The sequence below is a fragment of the Syngnathus floridae genome, chromosome 2, assembly GCF_059516105.1.
Source record: "Syngnathus floridae isolate MCC-2025c chromosome 2, RoL_Sflo_1.0, whole genome shotgun sequence".
In the NCBI taxonomy this organism is placed as follows: domain Eukaryota; kingdom Metazoa; phylum Chordata; class Actinopteri; order Syngnathiformes; family Syngnathidae; genus Syngnathus; species Syngnathus floridae.
The window spans coordinates 4,989,987-5,011,107 of NC_142414.1; the positions used below are offsets into that span (position 1 = coordinate 4,989,987).

The 21,121-nt window shown below is 44.7% G+C and overlaps 1 long non-coding RNA gene across 5 annotated transcripts in view; it reads left to right on the top strand.

Moving 5' to 3' along the window:
- The first annotated feature begins 2,016 nt into the window (after nt 1–2,016).
- LOC148401316 (uncharacterized) overlaps nt 2,017–21,121 on the top strand; it is a 58,891-nt gene continuing 39,786 nt past the window's right edge. For 3 of the 5 annotated variants that reach the window (XR_015857204.1, XR_015857205.1, XR_015857202.1), the window contains exons 1-2: nt 2,017–2,270; nt 3,648–3,728. This is a non-coding gene — a long non-coding RNA (uncharacterized LOC148401316). The remainder of the gene's footprint in view (nt 2,271–3,647; nt 3,729–21,121) is intronic. The other 2 variants (XR_015857201.1, XR_015857203.1) reach the window with 1 other exon arrangement.

The window sequence follows — 21,121 nt, forward strand, 5'->3', positions numbered from 1 at the left end:
GAACGGAGCCCACAGAAGCATTTACAATTCGTTTTTTTGCATATTCAAGCCGGTCCTAAAAGGAGAGGGTCGCGGGAGCAAAGGCTAGACACGAGGAGACTCGCACGGGGATAGAGGTGCGCGGACGCGAGGTAACAAGGAAACATCAGCATGAGCAGGAATAAAATATTTTTCTAACCAAGATGTTTGTGTCATGAGGAGTAATTTTCTGATCTCCACTCGGTGGCCAGCCCGGACATACTGAACCCACGCTTTTCAGAAAATACACTACATTATCAACACCACTGAGCAACAACAGCTTCTATATGTTCATTTATGACTGAATGTGATATCCTTCAATGTAGAAATGTTACATCTTCCAGAAACTTCCTTGTTAAGTAAATGAACAGCCACAGCAACACAGTTAGATGGGCTCCTGAGCCAACAACGGAATTTTGTTCCTCCGGTGAAAACCTAAGCCAAATTTTTACGACAGTCAGAAAACGGCATAGTGCATATACGCTAACATAGATTGTAAATTACTGTAATTATATTTAATATTTCCATGGAATGATTAAATGAAAAATAAGCAGCACACTGTTTTTAACCTTGAAATGTCGATGTAGTTGTACACTGAGGAAACCTATACAGTCAAACCTCGGTTTTTGACCACAATCCGTTCCAGAAGGCGATTCGAGAAGCGAATCGTTTGAATTCCGTATCTATTTTTCCCATTACAAATAATGGAAAAATTTTTAATCCGTTCCAAGACTAAAAAAAACACCCTTTTTAAGCATTTTTTCATTTGCGCATTTTTGTCAGATCGCGCAACTGCAGTGCACCGAAAATATTTTTAAAGTCCTGATGTCCTTTCCAAAATTTAAGTGGACCTCGGTGCGTAGGGAGCTTAATATGGTCCGATCGCGCAACCGCAGCGCGCTGGGCGCTCACTGTCGCATTGCTTTAAGAGCGTCTTTGTGTTTTAGGATGGCTTTACTGCTCCGGTTTGCTTTCTTTGGAGGCATGATTAGGGGTTAATACAATCCTCAAAGTAACGAAAATACAATAACAACGGAGTCAGTCGGCATCCGGGCCACGCGGTCGGGTTTTCCAGGTGTTCCTTTCGGCTCATCTCGTGAGGTTTGACCTCCAAATTTTGTTCGACAACCGAAGCAAAAAAAATCTCAAATTTTTCGTTCAAATTCCGATTTGTTCGAGAACTAAGACGTTCGAAAACCGAGGTTTGACTGTACCATATTACCACTAAATATTTTCTTTCTGTGTTCAATGTTGAAAGATTCCCAAATGCAGGATTAGTTGAAATCAAAAGGTTGTTGAACCTTTCATTGAAGTCTTCCCAGTAAAAATACTTGCTATTACTGGGAAAAATGAATGTACGCATGGTTGCTCTCAGTGTTGAAAATATCTTCATCGTACTACTGGGGGTCACATTGACAGTGTACGTACATGATTATGTCCAAGTGAAAGGTAGTGAAATGGATGATGAGACAATTAGCAGAGCTCTCACAGCTCAGTGGCAATCACAATTCAATAGGGAAATGGAATTGAGTGCTGGCCACACTGTATGACACATTGTATGTCTTCTTCACGGGGTCAGGACAGTATCCAAGGCTGCCTTGTGGTGTCTTTGTGTTTGTAGCTGCAGTTCTACCAATTGCTCATTCAGCCAGCTGGCTGAATAGTGAAGCCATGGCTACAAGTCAGGAGTGAACTTACACTTTTCGCAAACAACATGGCTTTGTCGGAACATATTAATTGCAATGTGAATGTGAGTCCTGTCTGTCTTTGGAATTTTCTTCCTGTTGTGCTGCCATGAAGCTGTTAAAGATGTGGCCTGCAATGAAATGAAACATTGTCCAGAGCTGGGTAATTCCTTTTGGTTGGGGGAGCCGAGCATAGTGTGTGTGTGTGTGTGTGTGTGTGTGTGTGTGTGTGTGTGTGTGTGTGTGTGTGTGTGTGTGTGTGTGTGTGTGTGTGTGTGTGTGTGTGTGTGTGTGTGTGTGTGTGTGTGTGTGTGTGTGTGTGCGGATTTTTTGAGTTTGAGGTAGGGAAAAGAAAAAACACTGATGATGGACAGACACAGGGTTCCCGCTCCCTTCCAAACCCCCTATTATCAAAGTAGCAGGAATGTAGAGCTGGCTGGTGGGATCTGGAACGCCCTTCGAACCCTAAAAGCTGATGACGTGTGAATTCGAGGGGTGAGATACAGAGCAGCGCTACAGACATACAAATGCTCACCAGGCTTGGAGCAGACTCCATTTTCAAGCAAGGTCGGTTTCCTTTCTTGATATGAAGATTTGTTGTCCTATAATGAATCTCCTACTTTGGATGGGTGTGTGTGGAGCGTGCTATTGAAGCACAATATGACTCACGTCAAAAAATCTTTTCGCCTTTGGACCAGAAAAATGTGCACAGGTCAATATGATTTTATGTTTAACCTGATGATCTGATATATGGGTGCTGGAGGAATCACAGCTTGGTTTCTAATTGACCTGAACACACACCCATTTATGCGCAGGTTTGGGGGCTGGATATTTGTTCTAGTATCTCCTACAATAGTGGTGACAAACTGTCATTTAGCAACAATGGACTATGACGGAGTGACAGAATGACATTGTAGTTTTGGTTTGGCTTGAAATAATGACGGACTGATGATGATGGACCATCAAAATTTACCGGCGCGGCCACCACTGCTGTCAACAGATAAAAGTCAATTTGGCTCTTTGGTTGACCCTGACGCAAGCAGGCAACTGTGGTTGTGTACAAGCAGCTTGCATTCATGGCTTTAGGTCTGCCTAAATACACTTTCTTCTACTTAGTTCCCCAATCTAGAAATGATGCATTACTCTTAATACGAATCACACTATCATCTCCCGAGGATTACACCCAACCCCATGACCCCTCCTCTCTCTTTTGGCTCCCTGCTGACAATGCTTGATGCAGCTCACAAGCAGAGAACAGGTCATTAGATCCCCGGAAATGTAGGCTTTGCTTCTCTTGCCTTTTCTCTCTCTCGCGTTTTACCTTTGCATGGAACAAAGGGAGAAGCATTCAATAGTTATTGATTTGGAGGTATGCAACTTTTACTGGAGATCCCATTTAATCACAAAAGCTGATTTATTGTAGGCCCTCTGACAATCCCATTAAATTGCTGTCTAGCTAATCAAGTCCATTCTTTTTTCCTGGACGACTAATCTTTTATAGAGAGAGCAGTACAAATCCCAGCAGTAACAGGATTAATGGAAAACTAGAAGGTTCCGCACTGCTGTGCTGCTTTGACAGAAACGGAACAGAAGCATTCACTGTTAGTTTTGCCATCTCAAAACTCATGACAATGATCAGGCAAAACCCTGTTTTGGGTTCCAAACTCTAATTAGAGGATATAAAGACATTTGGCATCTCATCTTTTTATTCTTCCTGCTTCTGTGGGTGTCCTGGGTGTGTATTTGCATGTCAGAGGCATTGTTTTGTATTAGTCTGACTCTAATTCTTGAACTACAACACGTGTAGGTGTGAATCTGTCAATGGTGTGTTTATCTACTTCATGAATGCATGTGAACCTCTTGTGACACCTCTTGTGTCACAGCAAGCCCCTCATAAGGAAATTATTCTCGTAAATGCTTATGTTTTTCTCTCTGCTTTATTAGTTACTGTCTTGTTGGCCTCCAGACCATCTACTAATTGAGGTGGAAGCCCAAAAGGACACAAGATAGAAACCTGGAGAGAAGGTGCAGTTTTATGAGTTACTGATAAAACTTGATTGGCTGTTAAGCCTAAGACATACGAGCTGGACAGCTGAAATGATTCCATTCATATTAGTTTGAAATGTTAGAAAATACACTTTGCTTTTGTTTATTTTGAATGAAAAGAAATTTGTATTTCTTATCAGCTCGTTATTCACTTAATGTTGTGAAATGTCATGTTTAACGTTTCTATCAAGGACAACATTATGTTATTCCAATTTGTCTGATAGAGTACAGTAATAGCTTGCTGTCGCACTGCCTTTAAGGTGCAACTCTGTGTCATTCAGAATGACTTGGCTGAACATTTTCCATTTGAGTGTAATGCTGATGGGCAGCAGGGTGTCCATCTGCATTGTGCCTGTAGCAACATTGCAGACGCTTTACTGTAAAGAACTTTTATGAAGACCCTTTTATGCACACTGTTAGAGATTTGCTCACTCCAACTTATTTTGCAAGAACCACACGGGAGACAAGTAAGTCCTTCTAGACACCTGCAGGTGGAGAGTCCATTCGTCGCTGTGCATGCAGCGATGTTCGAATGGAGGTCTGAACTCTCCTTCCTGCAAGAGGATATTTATTAAGAGAAACAGAGTGGGGGTATGAGTGGGCTGAATAGAAAGCCCTTGTCCTCTAGTCTAAACATCTCAGGGGATGTTTTACGACCTTGTGATAAGGAGGACAAGGTAAGGTATTTATTACCTGTTGCATTCCAACATAATCCTGTGATAAAGATAACCTGGAAAACCCAAACACACACCGTAAGTCAGAGGTACTCTGTCAGAGGTATTTGCTAGAATAAATACAAATAAACAGACTGATTGTCAGCAGACACTGAGGTGGATTTCTCTTGGTGTTTACGGGAATACTTTTAACAGGAATTTTCAAATCCTAATTCGATGTCAGCATTACTTTTGATGGCGACTGCATTCATTCCATCTAATTAGCATATTGAGAGTGGGTTCCCACTGGAAAGATCAAGGCAATCTATGCATGGCCAATGTGAGGCCGCTGCCAGGAAGACTTTGTCGATTCCATTAAAGGTGGGGCCAGATGTCTGTCAGTACCTTTATTGATAAGCATAGGGTCAATACTGTGATTTATTCTACGCTGATACGATTAAGCTTTAGTCACAAGCTTCACCAGAGCTCAATCAATAGTACACAATAACGACATGACCACAAGTGAATTGAGAGCCTCAGCAAAGCTATATTAAATGCAACTCGGTTACACTAACTAGGTTCACACTGCAACTGAGTGGCTAATTCACTTTTAATGTCTAATCCCGTTTTTGACACTCTATTTCCATGTATATTTTAAAGACCAAGTGTTTAGTAATTTCAGAAAACTCCAAATGCAATCTAGTCAGGACACAAGTAAAGTAAATTAAAGATTATACAATAAATAAACCATGAGAAAATGAATTCTATTTGTACTATATTTGACAAATCCAGTCATTTTCCAAAGTGAGAGCCTGGTGAGTGGCAAACCCCCAACAGAGAAAGTGTACAACGCTCATCAGAAATCGACTCAAAACGTGCACAGTAATCCCTCGTTTATCGCAGATAATTGGTTCCAAGACCACCCGCGATATGTGAAAATCCGCGAAGTAGTGTCACCCTCTCATTTTTAACACACATAAATTTTTGGTGTATCAATAAGTGTATATTAAACCATATAAGTACATATGTTATCATTAGAACATTAAATGATAGTTTCAAACATGTAAATACTCTATTAATACGTAGTATAAATGACATACAGAAATAATATAAATATGATGTGTGTGTGTGTGTGTGTGTGTGTGTGTGTGTGTGTGTGTGTGTGTGTGTGTGTGTGTGTGTGTGTGCATGTGTGTGTGAGAGTGTGCGTGTGTGCGTGTGTGTGTGTGTGTGTGTGTGTGTGTGTGTGTGTGTGTGTGCATGTGTGTGCGCGTGTGTGTGCATGTGTGCGTGTGTGTGTGCGTGTGTGTGTAACATATGTAGATGTAGCTAAAGTATACACACAGTAAATATCATTTTAGAACTCTTTCATTATTATAACAACTTTTTTATAACAAGGTACAAGTGTACATACTGCAACTATGTTTTTAGAACTCTTTTATTATTATGAAAAATATATATAACAAGGTACAATACTGTTAATATGTTTTTAGAACGTTTATTAGTATAACAACTTTTTTTTGGAAAAAGGTACACGTGTACATACTGCAATTGTGTGGATACTCCATGCCTTCTGCTGGCGTGTGGGCTATTTTCATATCATAATTCCTCAATTTAGAAGGTTTATTTTGAATTTGTGAGTTTTTGATTGCCTTTCCACGGGCACGAAGGCTAGAGTCTGGTGGCCGGGCCTTCGCCCATGGGGCCCGGCCGGGCACAGCCCGAAAAGGAAACGTGGGTCCCCCTTCCCACGGGCTCACCACCTGTGGGAGGGGCCAAAGGGGTCGGGTGCATTGTGAGCTGGGCAGCGGCCAAAGGCAGGGACTTTGCCGGTCCGATCCCCGGCTGCAGAATCTGGCTCTTGGGACATGGAATGTCACCGCTTTGGCTGGAAAGGAGCCCGAGCTGCTGTGCGAGGAAGAAAAGTTACGACTAGATATAGTCGGACTTTCCTCCACACACAGTTTGGGTTCCGGTACAAGCCCTCTTGAGAGGGGCTGGACTCTCTTCCACTCTGGAGTTGCCCACGGTGAGAGGCGTCAAGCAGGTGTGGGTATACTTATTGCCCCCCAGCTGGGCGCCTGCACATTGGGGTTCACCCCGGTGAACGAGAAGGTATTCTCCTTCCGCCTTCGGGTGGGGGGACGGGTCCTGACTGTTATTTGTGTCTATGCACCAAACGGCAGCTCAGAGTACCCACCCTTTTTGGAGTCCCTGGAGGAAGTGCTGGAGAGCGCTCCTTCTGGGAACTCCATTGTTCTACTGGGTGACTTCAATGCTCACGTGGGCAATAACAGTGAGACCTGGAAGGGCGTGATTGGGAGGAACGCCCCCCCCCCCCCCCCCGATCTGAACCCAAGCGGTGTTCTATTATTGGAATTCTGTGATCGACACGGATTGTCAATAATGAACACCATGTTCAAGCATAAGGGTGTCCATGTGTGTACTTGGCACCAGGGCACCCTAGGCCGCAGTTCAATGATCAACTTTGTAGTCATGTCATTCTGGGAACTCCATTGTTCTACTGGGTGACTTCAATGTTCACGTGGGCAATAACAGTGAGACCTGGTAGGGCGTGATTGGGAGGAACGGCCCCCCGATCTGAACCCAAGCGGTGTTCTATTATTGGAATTCTGTGATCGACACGGATTGTCAATAATGAACACCGTGTTCAAGCATAAGGGTGTCCATGTGTGCACTTGGCACCAGGGCACCCTTGGCCGCAGTTCAATGATCGACTTTGTAGTCATGTCATTGGATTTGCGGCCGCATATTCTGGACACTCGGGTGAAGAGAGGGGCGGAGCTGTCAACTGATCACCACCTGGTGGTGGGTTGGCTCCGATGGCGGGGGAAGATGCCGGTCCGACCTGGCAGACCCAAACGCCCTGTGAGGGTCTGCTGGGAACGTCTGGCAGAATCCCCCGTCAGGAAGAGCTTCAACTCCCACCTCGGGTAGAGCTTTTCTCACGTCCCGGGGGAGGCGGGGGGACATTGAGTCCGAGTGGACCATGTTCTGCGCCTCCATTGTTGAGGCAGCTGACCGGAGCTGCGGCCGTAAGGTCGTTGGTGCCTGTGGTGGCGGCTATCCCCGAACCCGCCGGTGGACACCGGCGGTTAGGATTGCCGTCAAGCTGAAGAAGAAGTCCTATCGGGCTGTTTTGGCCTGCAGGACTCCGGAGGCAGCTGACCGGTACCGGATAGCCAAGCGGAATGCGGCTTCGGTGGCTGCTGAGGCAAAAGCCCGGGCGTGGGAGGAGTTTGGCGAGGCCATGGAGAATGACTTCCGGACGGCTTCGAGGAAATTCTGGTCCACCATCCGGCGTCTCAGGAGGGAGAAAGCAGTGCACCGTCAACACTGTTTACAGTGGAGATGGCGTGCTGCTGACCTCGACTCGGTACGTCGTGACTCAGTGGGGAGAATACTTCGAAGACCTCCTCAAATTCCACCGACACGCCTTCCATTGTGGTAGCAGGGCCTGGAGACTCTGAGGCGGACTCTCCAATCTCTTTGGTCGAAGTCGTGTTAAAATTTTCTCAAACTTTTCAAACTTTTGCTGTTAGCAATTGGAAGATGATTGAAAAGTGACTAAAGAAGCTATGAGGAAGTGGTGTAGCTGTTAGAAGGGCACGCGCTTATGCGTTTCCCTAACTAATCAACATTTGTTTGACTGATAAGGAGGTGGGCAAAGGAACCATCTGTTACAGGACTTAACGTCCATTCCCCCGTCCAAATCCAACCAAGATCAGAGAATCGCCTTTAAAACAGGAGGCAATAAATGAGATAGCCACTGTCATAAATGGTCTTTGGTCAGGAGGAATCAATAGGAAGTGGTCAAACTCTCCTTGCATTCACTCCTATTTGCCCAGTTCAAAAGGGCAATAAAATTGATTGGTGAATGATACAAGATTTGCAAAAAGCAGAGGAAGAACAGTCCTTGGCAGATACTGGGGGGAAAATGGGAAACCTTGAGAAGGGACCACAGATGGGAGGATCCCCCTTTCAGGATACAGAAAGGGCACATAGAATACATAATAAAAAGCAATCCAAAGAAAAAGTAGATGTCCATATTCAAAGTGAAGAGCTGCAGGAAGGTACCCTCAATTGTCGTGGCCGTATCTTCGAGGGTAGTAATCCCGCTCAGATCCCTCATCCCAATTGATCAACAAGAAATCCAGACAGCCGTTATCAGTTTGGGTGTCACCTAACCACCTCCCCAGCTGGGGAAGGGTGGGCGAAAACACAAATTCCAGCCGAATCGGCCACTACAGGTTAATTAAAGGCCATATCAAAAAAATGTGTCTTTAAACGTGTCTTAAATGTTTCTAATGAGGTAGCAGTTCTAATATCCATTGGTAGGGCATTCCAAAGCTCTGGAGCCCGAATAGAAAATGCTTTCGACCCTGCAACATCTTTTTGGCCCTCTGGGTCACTAAAAGACTAGCATTTTGCGGCGGAGGTTACGGGACGGAACGTAAGGAACAACTAGGTCGATGAGATACGAAGGCGCTAAGCCATGCAATGATTTATAGGTTAATAGAAGAACCTGGAAGTCACATTTTAAATGGGCCGGGAGCCAATCTAAGTTGGCTAATATTGGGGTAATGTGATCAAATTTTCTTGACCGTGAGAGCAGCCTTGCAGCGGCATTTTCTACTAACTGTAGACTTTTGATACTGGATTTAGGAAGACCAGAGAATAATCCGTTACAGTAGTCCAGGCGCGACTTAATAAACACCTGTATAATAGTTTCCGCATCACCGGGTGAAAGAATCGGACGTATCTTAGCAATATTACGGAGGTGAAAAAACGCAATTCTAGTTATTTTCTTAATGTGCTTTTGAAAGGAGAGCGTTTGGTCAAATATTACCCCGAGATTAGTTAAAGTATCGCTCTGAGTGATAGTACAGTTATCCATCGTTATAGTGGTTTCCTTAAATAAGTGGTGATAACCAGCTGGAGCAATTATGAACATCTCAGTTTTATCTGGGTTAAGACGAAGGAAAATTGAGAGACATCCATTGTTTGATCTCCGCAAGGCACGCGTCAAGATTACAACAGTCTCGCGGAGTTCTCATTGATAACAGCATATATAATTGAGTGTCATCCGCATTGACACTCAACATTAAAAACTAATGTTATATTTACGTATTATGTCCCCAGGCGGAATCATATAAATATTAAATAGAATTGGTCCAAGTACCAATCCCTGCGGGACACCACACGTAACATTATAGAGCTCAGAGGTTGCATTGCCATGGGCCACTCGGTGAGTCCTGTCTGATAGATAGGAATAGAACCAGCGTAGTGCTGACCCTGAAATACCAACACTTTTAAGGCGCTCTAATAAAATATCGAAGTCTACAATGTCGAAGGCAGCACTATGTTCGAGTAATAATAAGACCGATGAAGTGTTCTAATTCATAGATATGAGGAGATCATTAGTCACTTTAGCAAGTGCTGTCTCAGTGGAATGATTAGCTCTAAAACCAGACTGAAAAGATTGAAATCAATTATTGCCGACCATGTAATCAATAAGCTGCTGCGCTAATACTTTTTCAAGTTTTGCTCTGAATGGGAGATTTGAAACCGGCTTATAATTACTGAGACAGTCCGGGTCGAGATTTGGTCGCTTAAGTAGTGGTTTAATGATAGCGGTTTTAAAGGCTGTTGGCACTATACCAGAGGAGACGGACAGATTATTTATATTGAAGACGCACGGTCCTAAAATTTGAAATAGTCCTTTAAATAGTTTGGCTAGAAGCGGGTCGAGTACACACGTTGTTTGTTTAGCCGCACTAACCAATTGTGTAAGCCTTTCAAGAAACACGCTTTTAAAATTTAAGAGGGTTAATGCATGATCATCAGCACCCGTAATTGGCAGTCTCGACTGAGCGATTGGGATGGGCATCTTGATCTCATCCCTAATGGATTCAATCTTCTAAGCGAAAAATTTCATGAACTCGTCGGAGGAGCTCTCAGAGGTCGGCTGGCGTATTGTTAGCTTTGCCACTGTATTGTGTTGTGTGACGTCAGAAGTTGAGCGTTGACTTATGTGCTGTATTTCTGTCTGTTGCAGGACCACACACCACACACAAAAACACAGACCACACACACACACACACGCACACACACACACACACACACACACACCCTTCACACGCTTCGTACAATAATCACATACACAAGAAGCACATTCACACACCCAAAGACTCACCCATGTACACTACACACACCTGCTCTCACATCCTTACGACCAAACATATGCCTATACCCTTTTGCCAGTTTGCCTGTATGGCCCTATGAGCCACAGCGCCCGTTACTTTTTGCCAATAATTCAGTTAAGCAATCAAAACTGAACCACGTCTTCCCTCCTGTGTTCTGACCGACACCCGGGGGCGAAAAGAGCATAACCATCCGACCCAACCCCATATACAGTCCTCAGGCTCCCCAACAATAGCAGTAGCAGTTTGCATTATTTTATTGCAATGTTTTTCCTTATTCAGATTTGTTTCAAGACTACAGTCACAGTTCGACTTCACTTTGATGGTAAATGCAGTTATTGCAATTTTGTTGTTTTATCACAGTAGATTGGTTTATTTACATTTCAAAAACCAGAAGCCATTAATTTACAAATGTGATTGCACTTTAGATTACATATTTAAATGTTCAGATATTAAGATGTGATAGACAGTTTTTGCATGATTTGAATGAGGCAAAATAACATGATTTTTCTCCCGGATATATTCTTATAATCCTTTGTTTCAGATGGACTGTAATTGTTGTCTGTATAAAAATTAAATTTGGTGTTCCAAAAGTCTTTTGTCAAACTTGTCACGTCTCGTCCCCAGCCGTTCCACTATGTGTCTGTTGTCATAGTTTCTGTCTGTGTGCTTGCCCCTCCCCTCCTGTGTGCCCATGATTAATGTGATCATTCTCACCTGCCTCTTGTTACCTGTTGTGTATTTAAGTCCTGTCTGCCCCTCACTCCCCTTCGGATCATTAATGTCTTCACGTCCTTTGTTTTACGCCCCTGTCGGTTAGTCCTCTTGTTGTTTTGTTACGTCATGTCAGTTTGCCGAGTCTGTTAGTTTGTTTTGCTGAATAAACCCTGGTCCAAGCTGCATTTGGTCACCCTGCTCCATTCCAATCCGTGACAAAACTTGAGTCTTGATAAATAGGGGGTCGTCTTATAATCAGGGTTGTCTTATATTCGGGCCAATACGGTTCTTACTAAGGGTTGTGCATCTCTCGACTACCCCCAACTTGTAATTGATGTCTAACAATTTTGCAATTTAGAATATGATCTAGAGAACCATAACAGCTCAGACATGGCCGGCCATCTGCAGTTTTGAGCTGTAATGTGCTGTGGGATAGTCAGTAGTTTGCCCAGAGCCTGTTGGCGATGGTTGAGAGGAGGAGACCATGGACCACAACCTCTGAATAGACGCTGAGTCGCCCAACTGGACCGAAATGTAACTACCTCTCCCTCGCAATGTCACACTGCAGACCTGAGCCCGACAGTAGCCTCAAAGTGGATTGAATTAACCTCCATCTGGGAACAATGTTATTTTGTAGTGTAAACCCCACCTTGCAATTTGTTATTTTCTTGTCTCAACACATGGAATTGCTTTACTGAAATTGTTTGTTTTGGTGGCATTTTTGGGACTGATGCAGCCAACCACAACAATGAGCTCAGACCTCAGAATGCTGTGATGCATCCTCACTGACATTACCACCAAACATTCTCCTTTCACTTCACATTCACGGCTGTGACAAAGCAGAACTATTTGAGTATTGGTGTCACATTAATTTGTCACTTACTGCATTAAAACATTTGTTGTTAGATAAATTGTATATATATGTTATCATGTGTTCTCTAATGAGTACTTATTAATAAGATTATTGCACAGAATGCTTGCTGTTTCGCCTTGCAGACGTCCACCAGACGGATTGTGAAAAACAAGTCAAACGATGCTGTCTGGACCTTCCTGACCTTCTATACCTCTGGGAATCCAAGAAAGTTGTTGATAGCTCAAACTATTTTGTTGATGTCTGCACATGGCATTTTGTCCTTGCATTTGTTTCTCATGGCGTCTTGTCTGTGACTTCTTGTTTTAACATAGCATTTTGTCCTTGCATTCGTTTTGTTTCTCATGACATCCTGTCTGTGACTTCTTGGTTCACATCAATCTCGTTTCTTTTCTTATGAGACGAAGCCCACGCCTTCCTAGGGGTTAGTCTCACATTGTGGGTAGGGCATTCCAAATAAAAAGAGCGAAGAGTGCAAACAGATTTTTTGTGTAGTCAAATTGCTGTAAATCTGAATGCACTCCTTGCGAGAAAAACTCAATATTCTGCCTCACTTGTTTTGTCTGCTGATCCTTTTCTGTTATACAGATATTCAGTCAGAGAATTTACCTGACAGAAATTGGGGGCTCGTCCGGGATCTCTGCAGACCATAAGGGGTCCGGCTGACTTTTTCGACACAGGACAAGTCCTGGGCCAAGGCATATAAAGAAACCATTTTCACGGGGCTGTCTCGATCAAGTCCGCTGGACACCGGAGTGGTTGACGAGATCATCCGAGGAAAAGAACCGGCAGACTGTGAGTATGAATATTGATTAATGAATGTGCAGTGACAAGAGGTCACTTAAAACCTTGACAATTCTGGACCCTATCAAGTGCAATTAGAAACAGTTAAATTCCGCTGGGATGATGGAGTCCCCTGACTTATTCAGTTAAATTCCATGGGAGGGCGGACTCCTCTGTTTCTTAATAGAAGTACAGGTGTTCAGAGCAGTTAAATTCCGCTGAGGTATCGTGGGGCCTCCTAACTTGGAGAGTTTGTTAAAATCCACGGGAGGGCGGACTCCCCTGCTTGCCTGTGAGACGATAAAAGTGCGCATTGTGTGTGTGTGTGTATGGTTTGACCGAGAGTGATCTCATTAGAGCTCTCCTCTATATAAACACACAGGATTGTAAACAGCGGCTTTGTGTGGACGCGAATGGCTGCCACGGTGAGTCGCTTTCTGTTTCTTCGTCTTATTTTGTGTGTTTTCTGTGTCTTCTGCTGTCCATCCCGGATCACTTTTACTAGAGAAGCACTGTTAAACATGGGTCAGTCTTCTTCTGGTATTTTCTCTCCTGTTCTCACTGATTCAGACTGTTTGTTGGAGATTTTAGCCGGAGCGGCGGTGCTATACAAGCTAGCGCGACGGCGGCGACGCGGAAAACGAGCCGGAGCCCTCGTAAAGCTGAGGCAGAGAGGGTTCCGTTCTGCCCTACCGTCAATTCATCTGGCGAATGTCAGCTCCCTGGCGAACAAGATGGACGAACTGCTGCTCCTCACTTCAAGGAACACGGACTTCAGCAGATCCGCCGCGCTGTGTTTTGTTGAAACGTGGCTTAGCGAACGAATCCCCCCACCACGCCATGGAGTTAGCTGGGTTTCGGCTAACGCGTGCAGATCGCAGCGCGGAGCTCTCCGGAAAATCAAAGGGAGGTGGTCTCTGTTTCTACATTAATGAACGTTGGTGCACCGATGTCATGGTGTTGAAAGAGTTTTGCAGCCCTCTCCTAGAAACACTTTTCATAAACTGCCGGCCGTTCTATTCACCACGGGAGTTCTCCTCGATCGTCATGGCGGCTGTTTACATTCCACCACACGCACGTGCGAGTGAAGCCACGCAGATGCTGGCTGACCAGGTGACAGACATGGAGAAACTTCTACCAAATTCATTAATCATTGTTCTGGGTGATCTTAACAGGGCGAACCTCGCACACGAACTCCCCAGATACAGACAGCACATAACGTGTCCCAGCAGAGGGGCACAGACACTGGACCACTGCTACACCGTAATTAAGGATGCATACCACTCTGTGGCTCGTGCAGCTTTAGGACTCTCGGACAACTGTCTAGTTAATCTGATCCCTGCCTACAGACAGAAACTAAAAACTTCTAAGCCTGTGGTGAGGACTGTAAGGAAGTGGACAGTGGAGTCAAGGCAGGACCTCCAAGCCTGCTTTGACTGCACCGATTGGAGAGTTTTGGAAGCTGCAAATTCAGACTTGCATGAACTCACTGACACTGTCACATCATACATCAGTTTTTGTGAGGATCTGTGTGTGCAGACTAAGACCTTCTGCACGTACAACAACGACAAACCTTGGTTTACACCGAGCCTTAGGAGGCTGCGCAAAGTCAAGGAGGAGGCCTACAGGAGCGGCGACCGGGACCTGTTCAAGCAGACCAGAAACACACTGAACCGAGAGGTCAGGAAAGCCAGGAGGTGTTACGGGGAGAGCCTAGAGAGACACCTCTCTGCCAATCCTGATCCCTCAACAGTGTGGAAAGGCCTGCAGAGCATCATGGGCTTCAAGAAACGAACCCCCCGTCCTGTGGAGAGCCCAAGGCTCGCTAACCAGCTAAACAGGTTCTACTGCAGGTTTGATCGGTCCTCCCACACAACGGGACCTCCTGCAGCACAATCCACATACTCACCTCCCCCCACAACTGCTCTGTCCACACCTCCATCACCGTGGTCACCGACTCTCTCTCTTGCAGAGGCCGCGCCCGCACTCCAGATTCGCGAAGAGGAAGTGCGCCAGATGTTCCGGAGACAAAAGATCAGGAAGGCACCGGGCCCAGACGGCGTGTCACCTTCCTGCTTGAAAGTCTGCGCTGAGCAGCTGGCGCCCACCTTTGCACGGATCTTCAACCGTGCCCTCGTGCTTCAAGAGCTCCACCATCGTTCCAGTGGCCAAGAAACCCGCCATCACAGGTCTGAATGACTATAGACCTGTTGCACTGACATCTGTGGTCATGAAATCTTTCGAGAGGTTAGTGCTGAACCACCTGAAGGATGTCACGGGCCCCCTGCTGGACCCCCTCCAGTTTGCCTACCGGGCAAACAGGTCGGTGGATGATGCGGTCAACATGGGACTGCACTACATCCTGCAACACCTGGACACCTCAGGAAAGTACGCCAGGATCCTGTTTGTGGACTTCAGCTCGGCGTTCAACACCATCGCCCCTGACATCCTCCAACAGAAGCTCATCCAGCTCGCGGTGCCTGCCTCCACCTGTCAGTGGATCACCAGCTTCCTGACACACAGGAGACAGCGTGTGAGGCTGGGGAGCATCACATCTGACACCCTGACCACCAACACTGGAGCCTCTCAGGGGTGCGTCCTCTCCCCACTGCTCTTCTCCCTCTACACCAACGATTTCTCCGCAAGTGACTCTTCCGTGAAGCTCCTGAAGTATGCAGACGACACCACTCTCATCGGACTGATCCAGAACGGTGATGAGACTGCGTACAGACAGGAGGTGGAGCGGCTGGTCCACTGGTGCAGCCAAAACCACCTGGACCTGAACCCGCTCAAGACCGTGGAGATGACAGTGGACTTCAGGCGAGGCCCTTCACCACTTTCACCCCTCACTATCCGCAGTAATACTATTCTCTCATCAGACACCTTCAAGTTCCTGGGAACAACAATCTCTCGGGACCTTAAATGGACCGGCCACATAGACTCTGTCCGGAAGAAGGCCCAGCAGAGGCTGTACTTCCTGAGACAGCTCAAGAAGTTCAAGCTGCCGCAGGAGCTGCTGAAGACCTTCTACACTGCCATCATGCAGTCTGTCCTCTGCACCTCCATCACTGTCTGGTTTGGATCGGCCTCCAAACAAGACAAGCACAGACTGCAACGGACAATAAGGACTGCAGAAAATATAATTGGAATCAGCCTCCCATCTATCCAAGACGTGTACCTGTCCAGGACCAGGAAACGTGCAAGTAACATCTCAACAGACCCTTCGCACCCAGGTTGCAGCCTGTTTGAACTACTCCCCTCCGGACGCCATTATAGAGCTCTGTACACTAAAACCAGCAGACACAGAGACAACTTCTTCCCCCAGGCTGTCGCACTGATGAATTCACACCACTCTTAGAGTCTCAGAGTCATTACTGTGCAATAACATCCCGCTTTCCACACTTTTTTGTCTACAGTGTTTGTACTATGTGTCCTCTCTGCATCCATTGCAGCCTGGTCATCCTAGAAGAGGGACCCTCCCATCTGTGGTCTCTTCTCAAGGTTTCTCGTTTCCCCTAGCTGGAGTTTTGAGTTTTTCCTTGCCCTCTTGGGAGTTTAAGATCAGTTTAAGATCAGGGGATGTTTGAGAATATCTTTTCACATGTCCTGAGTGTTGTTGTTAGTCACCTAAATGTTGAACAGAGGCTGTGATTTACCGAAGTCAAATTCCTTGTTTGGCAAGCTCAAACATGGCGAATAAAATACTCTTGAATCTTGAATCTTGACTCTCCGCTTCCTCCGGGAAGGTGAAAGGAGACTCACCACACATCGAACATTTAACCACTGTCCTGTGAATAAAGTTGGCTTTAGGACACTGTAGGTGCCATTCGAATTGCCAACTCCGAAATTTAGAAAAATAAACCATGGGAAAATCAAATAGCAAACAAAAGCCGCTACCCCGACATGAATCAAAATGCAAAGATTGGAAATTGATGGAAGGGGTCGACCCTGAAAATATAAAATATCTTGATAAATGGATAACCGATTACAAATTTGATGGTCAGCTGAAATCGAATTCGTTGAATAACCTAAAGCAATCAATTGATGCTAAATGTGGCGTAAAGAAGACTAAAGACGGATATCACCTAATAGTAAAATGGGAATTGGAAGCTGAGAAGAGAAAATGTGGGCAGATGAGAGGAAAATTGAAAGATAAGGAAGACGAAGAAAAGATAAAAAAGAACTTGCTGTTGCACAGACAGGAAGATGATGAGACAGTGTCAGCGCGGGCTCGCTTGAGAACCGAAGCTGACAATGTGATGAATGATGATGAGAAAAATGATCAAATTATAAAGTCTCTGTACCCCAAATTACAGAGCACAAACTATCCTCCTGAATATACCGTAATTTCCGGACTATAAGTCGCGGTTTTTTTCATAGTTTGGGTGGGGGGGCCACTTATACTCAGGAGCGACTTATATATGTTTTTTCTCACAAATTTTTACTTGATCATTAAGACATCACTTACAAGTATAGTTGACCACTTCCCATGTTATTTTTAAGTATAGTTGATCACTTCACATGCTTTTATATCTTTATCTTGAACATATTTAAAACATAAAAAATAGAGAAAACATCAAATAAAGCAATTAACACTTTAAAGCACCATATCCAAGTCCACTGTCTGCTGTATGTACTGCTGTTGCTCCATTTTTGCTCCTATTATATTTATTATTATTATTTATTATTATTTGTTTATTTATCATTTATTCAACACTCTTATTTATTCATTGTTTGTGCCTTCTTGTTTTTTTTTTTTGTGTTGCTTGTATGCATATGTGTACTATCTCACCAAGGGATAGTGGAAACGTAATTTCAATCTCTTTGTGTGTCTTAGTATATAAAACAAAAATCAACGATAAAGCAGACTTTGACTTTGATAAAACAACCAAAATAAATTATATTTTCAGACGAAACTGGATGAGGGCGCTCTAAATTTCACCGTTGGCCGTGACTCATCAACTGGGTGGGCTTAAGAAAAATGGCACCAAAAAGAAACTCATATTTTGCAGGTTACAAACTTCAAGTTGTAAAATATGCAGCTGAAAACAGTAATCGAACAGCAGAAAGAAAGTTTGGAGAACCGTGATGTACCAATGGATTACTATTTCAAGTGACGTCAGTAGCGCGGCGCGGCGGTTGTTTACATACAAACGTGCCCACATAAGGACTACCGGCATCATTAGCGGTGATCATTTCTAAGTGACACGGAGGACAAAGAGTTTGAAGGAATTAAGGATTTGGAGTGACATAGAAGGTTTGAAAAACTATTATGGCTTTTACGCACGCCCGGTTCTACTCTACTGAGTCGAGGGCCGGCGCTCGGCCGAGTGGTTGTCCGCGAACGGTGCGCGGGGCTCGGACATGGCCATTACGCACGCCCGGTCTGTCAGGAAGTCCACGCCGCCACACGCTTGGAAGTTTGTTTTGTTTAATAAAGAGCTGTTCACCAAACCCACGTCTATCCTTGTACTTTGTTAACGCTACAATATAGTTATATAGTAGATCTGTGGAATAAAGACGAGGCTGACGTCAGGGCGCACGCGCGGCGATGTTGACAAAGGACGAGGAATTTGATCGATGGATTTAATGGATTTAAAGTGCACGGATGGTTTGATAATATTATTGGCTTGTATTATAGTTATTTGAAATATAGTTTATCTATTTATATGAGCCTGTGGAATATTTTGAAGTGCAAGCGCCCTCAGCCGTGCGCACCCATTGCTGACAAAGAACGATCGATGGATTTAATGAATTGGAGTGACACAGATGGTTTTATAAACATGTTATTCATGTAATAGTTGTCCTTAATCACTCTATGTTACGTCAGGCCCGTTCTCAGCTCTTTGTTTGTGTTTGTCACATTAGCATACCTATCGTTTAGCCTGTTGTTGCTATTTAATGAATTGGAGTGACACCGATGGTTTTATAAACATGTTATTCATGTAATAGTCGTCCTTAATCACTCTATATGTTACGTCAGGCCCGTTCTCAGCTCTTTGTTTGAGTTTGTCACGTTAGGATACCTATCGTTTAGCCTGTTGTTGCTATTTAATGAATTGGAGTGGAACTGATGGTTTTATAAACATGTTATTCATGTAATAGTTGTCCTTAATCACTCTATATGTTACGTCAGGCCCGTTCTCAGCTCTTTGTTTGTGTTTGTCACGTTAGCATACCTATCGTTTAGCCTGTTGTTGCTATCGTTTAGCCTGTTGTTGCTCGTTCATGACTGTTTTTGGTGTGGGATTTTGTCGAATAAATTGCCCCCAAAATGCGACTTATACTCCGGAGCGACTTATATATGTTTTTTTTCACTTTTTGGGGCATTTTATGGCTGGTGCGACTTATACTCCGGAGCGACTTATAGTCCGGAAAATATGGTAGTGATTCTGCTCGTGGTATGTTGATGCGGAGCCGTGCGAAGTTGGGTCCCTCGGCTGATGCATACCCGATGGTTCAAGTGGCCAATCCTCATGATGATGGAGGACCCACAATTTAAGTATACAGAACATGGACCCAAGCTGATATAAAATCAGCAATTGAGGGTATAGCGTTGCCCTCTGAAGATGTTGATCAATACTGTATCGACATTAGACAACTCATTTCTTCCTATAATTTGAGAGGCGATGAAGTACAACAGGTTTTCATGGCAACCTTAACCAAACATTGGGCAAGCGTTAAAGGCACCTGGAATTCTTTTGATTTTCAGGGCCGTCCATTGGAATGTCACGGGGTGCCGTTACAAACAGAAATTGACCAACTATTGGGCAGAATAAAAGTAAAATTCGAACGTAGAGCCAATTACACGGACATTGGCGGAACCAAACAAAAAGAAGATGAGTTGTTTGAAGACTTTAGACACAGACTAGAAAGAGTGTTCAAAGCCAATAGTGGCTTGGAGCATGGAACTGATGTCTATGAGCAACAACTCAAAAATGCTCTACATGCAAATTCGCGACCAGCAATCAAAAACTGGATCACAAAACATATGATCACTTTCCCGACATCTACCTTGCCACAGTTCATTGATCATGCTATACACGCCGAAAAAGTTGTCAATTCAAAAAGAGCAAAAGAGAAAGGGAAAACAGGCACCATTTTTTTAGTTAAAGGAGAGCAGTCTGAAGTGTTCTATCAGAATAGGACCTTCGAACCACGCCTAGGGGGGCGTGGTCTAACAAATTCCGTGGCAAAGGTAGCGGGGGGTACAGTCGTGGTTATCCCAATTATGAAACAAATGGCCAGCCTGCCTCAGGTCAGTCAAAACGGTACAATGCTGAACCTCCTATTTGCTGGTCATGTGGGAAAAAAGGCCATATAGCAAGAAACTGCCCGGGTAATCATGGGGGCGAGAGTAAACCCGTCTTATGACTAGCCGACGGTCAAAATACAGTTGAAACAACTGCCTTGCCAACAGCTCCCCCTGTTGATGTAGATGTGAACATTCAAGATTTGTTGATGAACAATATTGAGAAGCCCGTGATAACCCTCATGGTAAAGTGGAGGAATTTGGTTCCCCTCTTTTGGCCCGTGTGGCCACTCTTTTGCACTGCCCTGAACAGGCAATGGAAGCCAATAAACTACACATAACCATGTGGCATAAAGACACACCTGGTCCTGATCACGACTACGAGAACATGCTTGAGGCTGCTACACCTGCCTCTTTGACGACATCTTTCCTTCTGCATGATGGTGAAAGCCGTGCTCGTGTAGTCATACCAACGGCTCCCCGTGCTGTTCAGAAGTTGCACGTGTCTCCCACTCCGCTCCACATCTCTCTCTACAGGCCTCACACTGCAACGTGGCAAAGTTTGGGATTTATGGCTGGTGTTGCCTTGGCAGCTTCTGACTGGACTCAGTTTAATCCTGACTCCTTTTATAGTCCTTCCACCAAGCTCTTTAAACAAAATATGACTCAAGATTCGTCATTTATTAGTGGAATCCACGCTGATCCTTGTGTTGAACAAACACCCTCATTTTGAGATTTTGTGTTGACATCCAATGACAAGCACATCCTCGCTGAGGTCCCGTCATCTTTGGTCTGCGGGTCCTTCTGACGTTGGTTTAGTGAAAGGGGCGCTTCCTGTTGTCATAAGACCTAGAACTGAATACCGCCCTTGT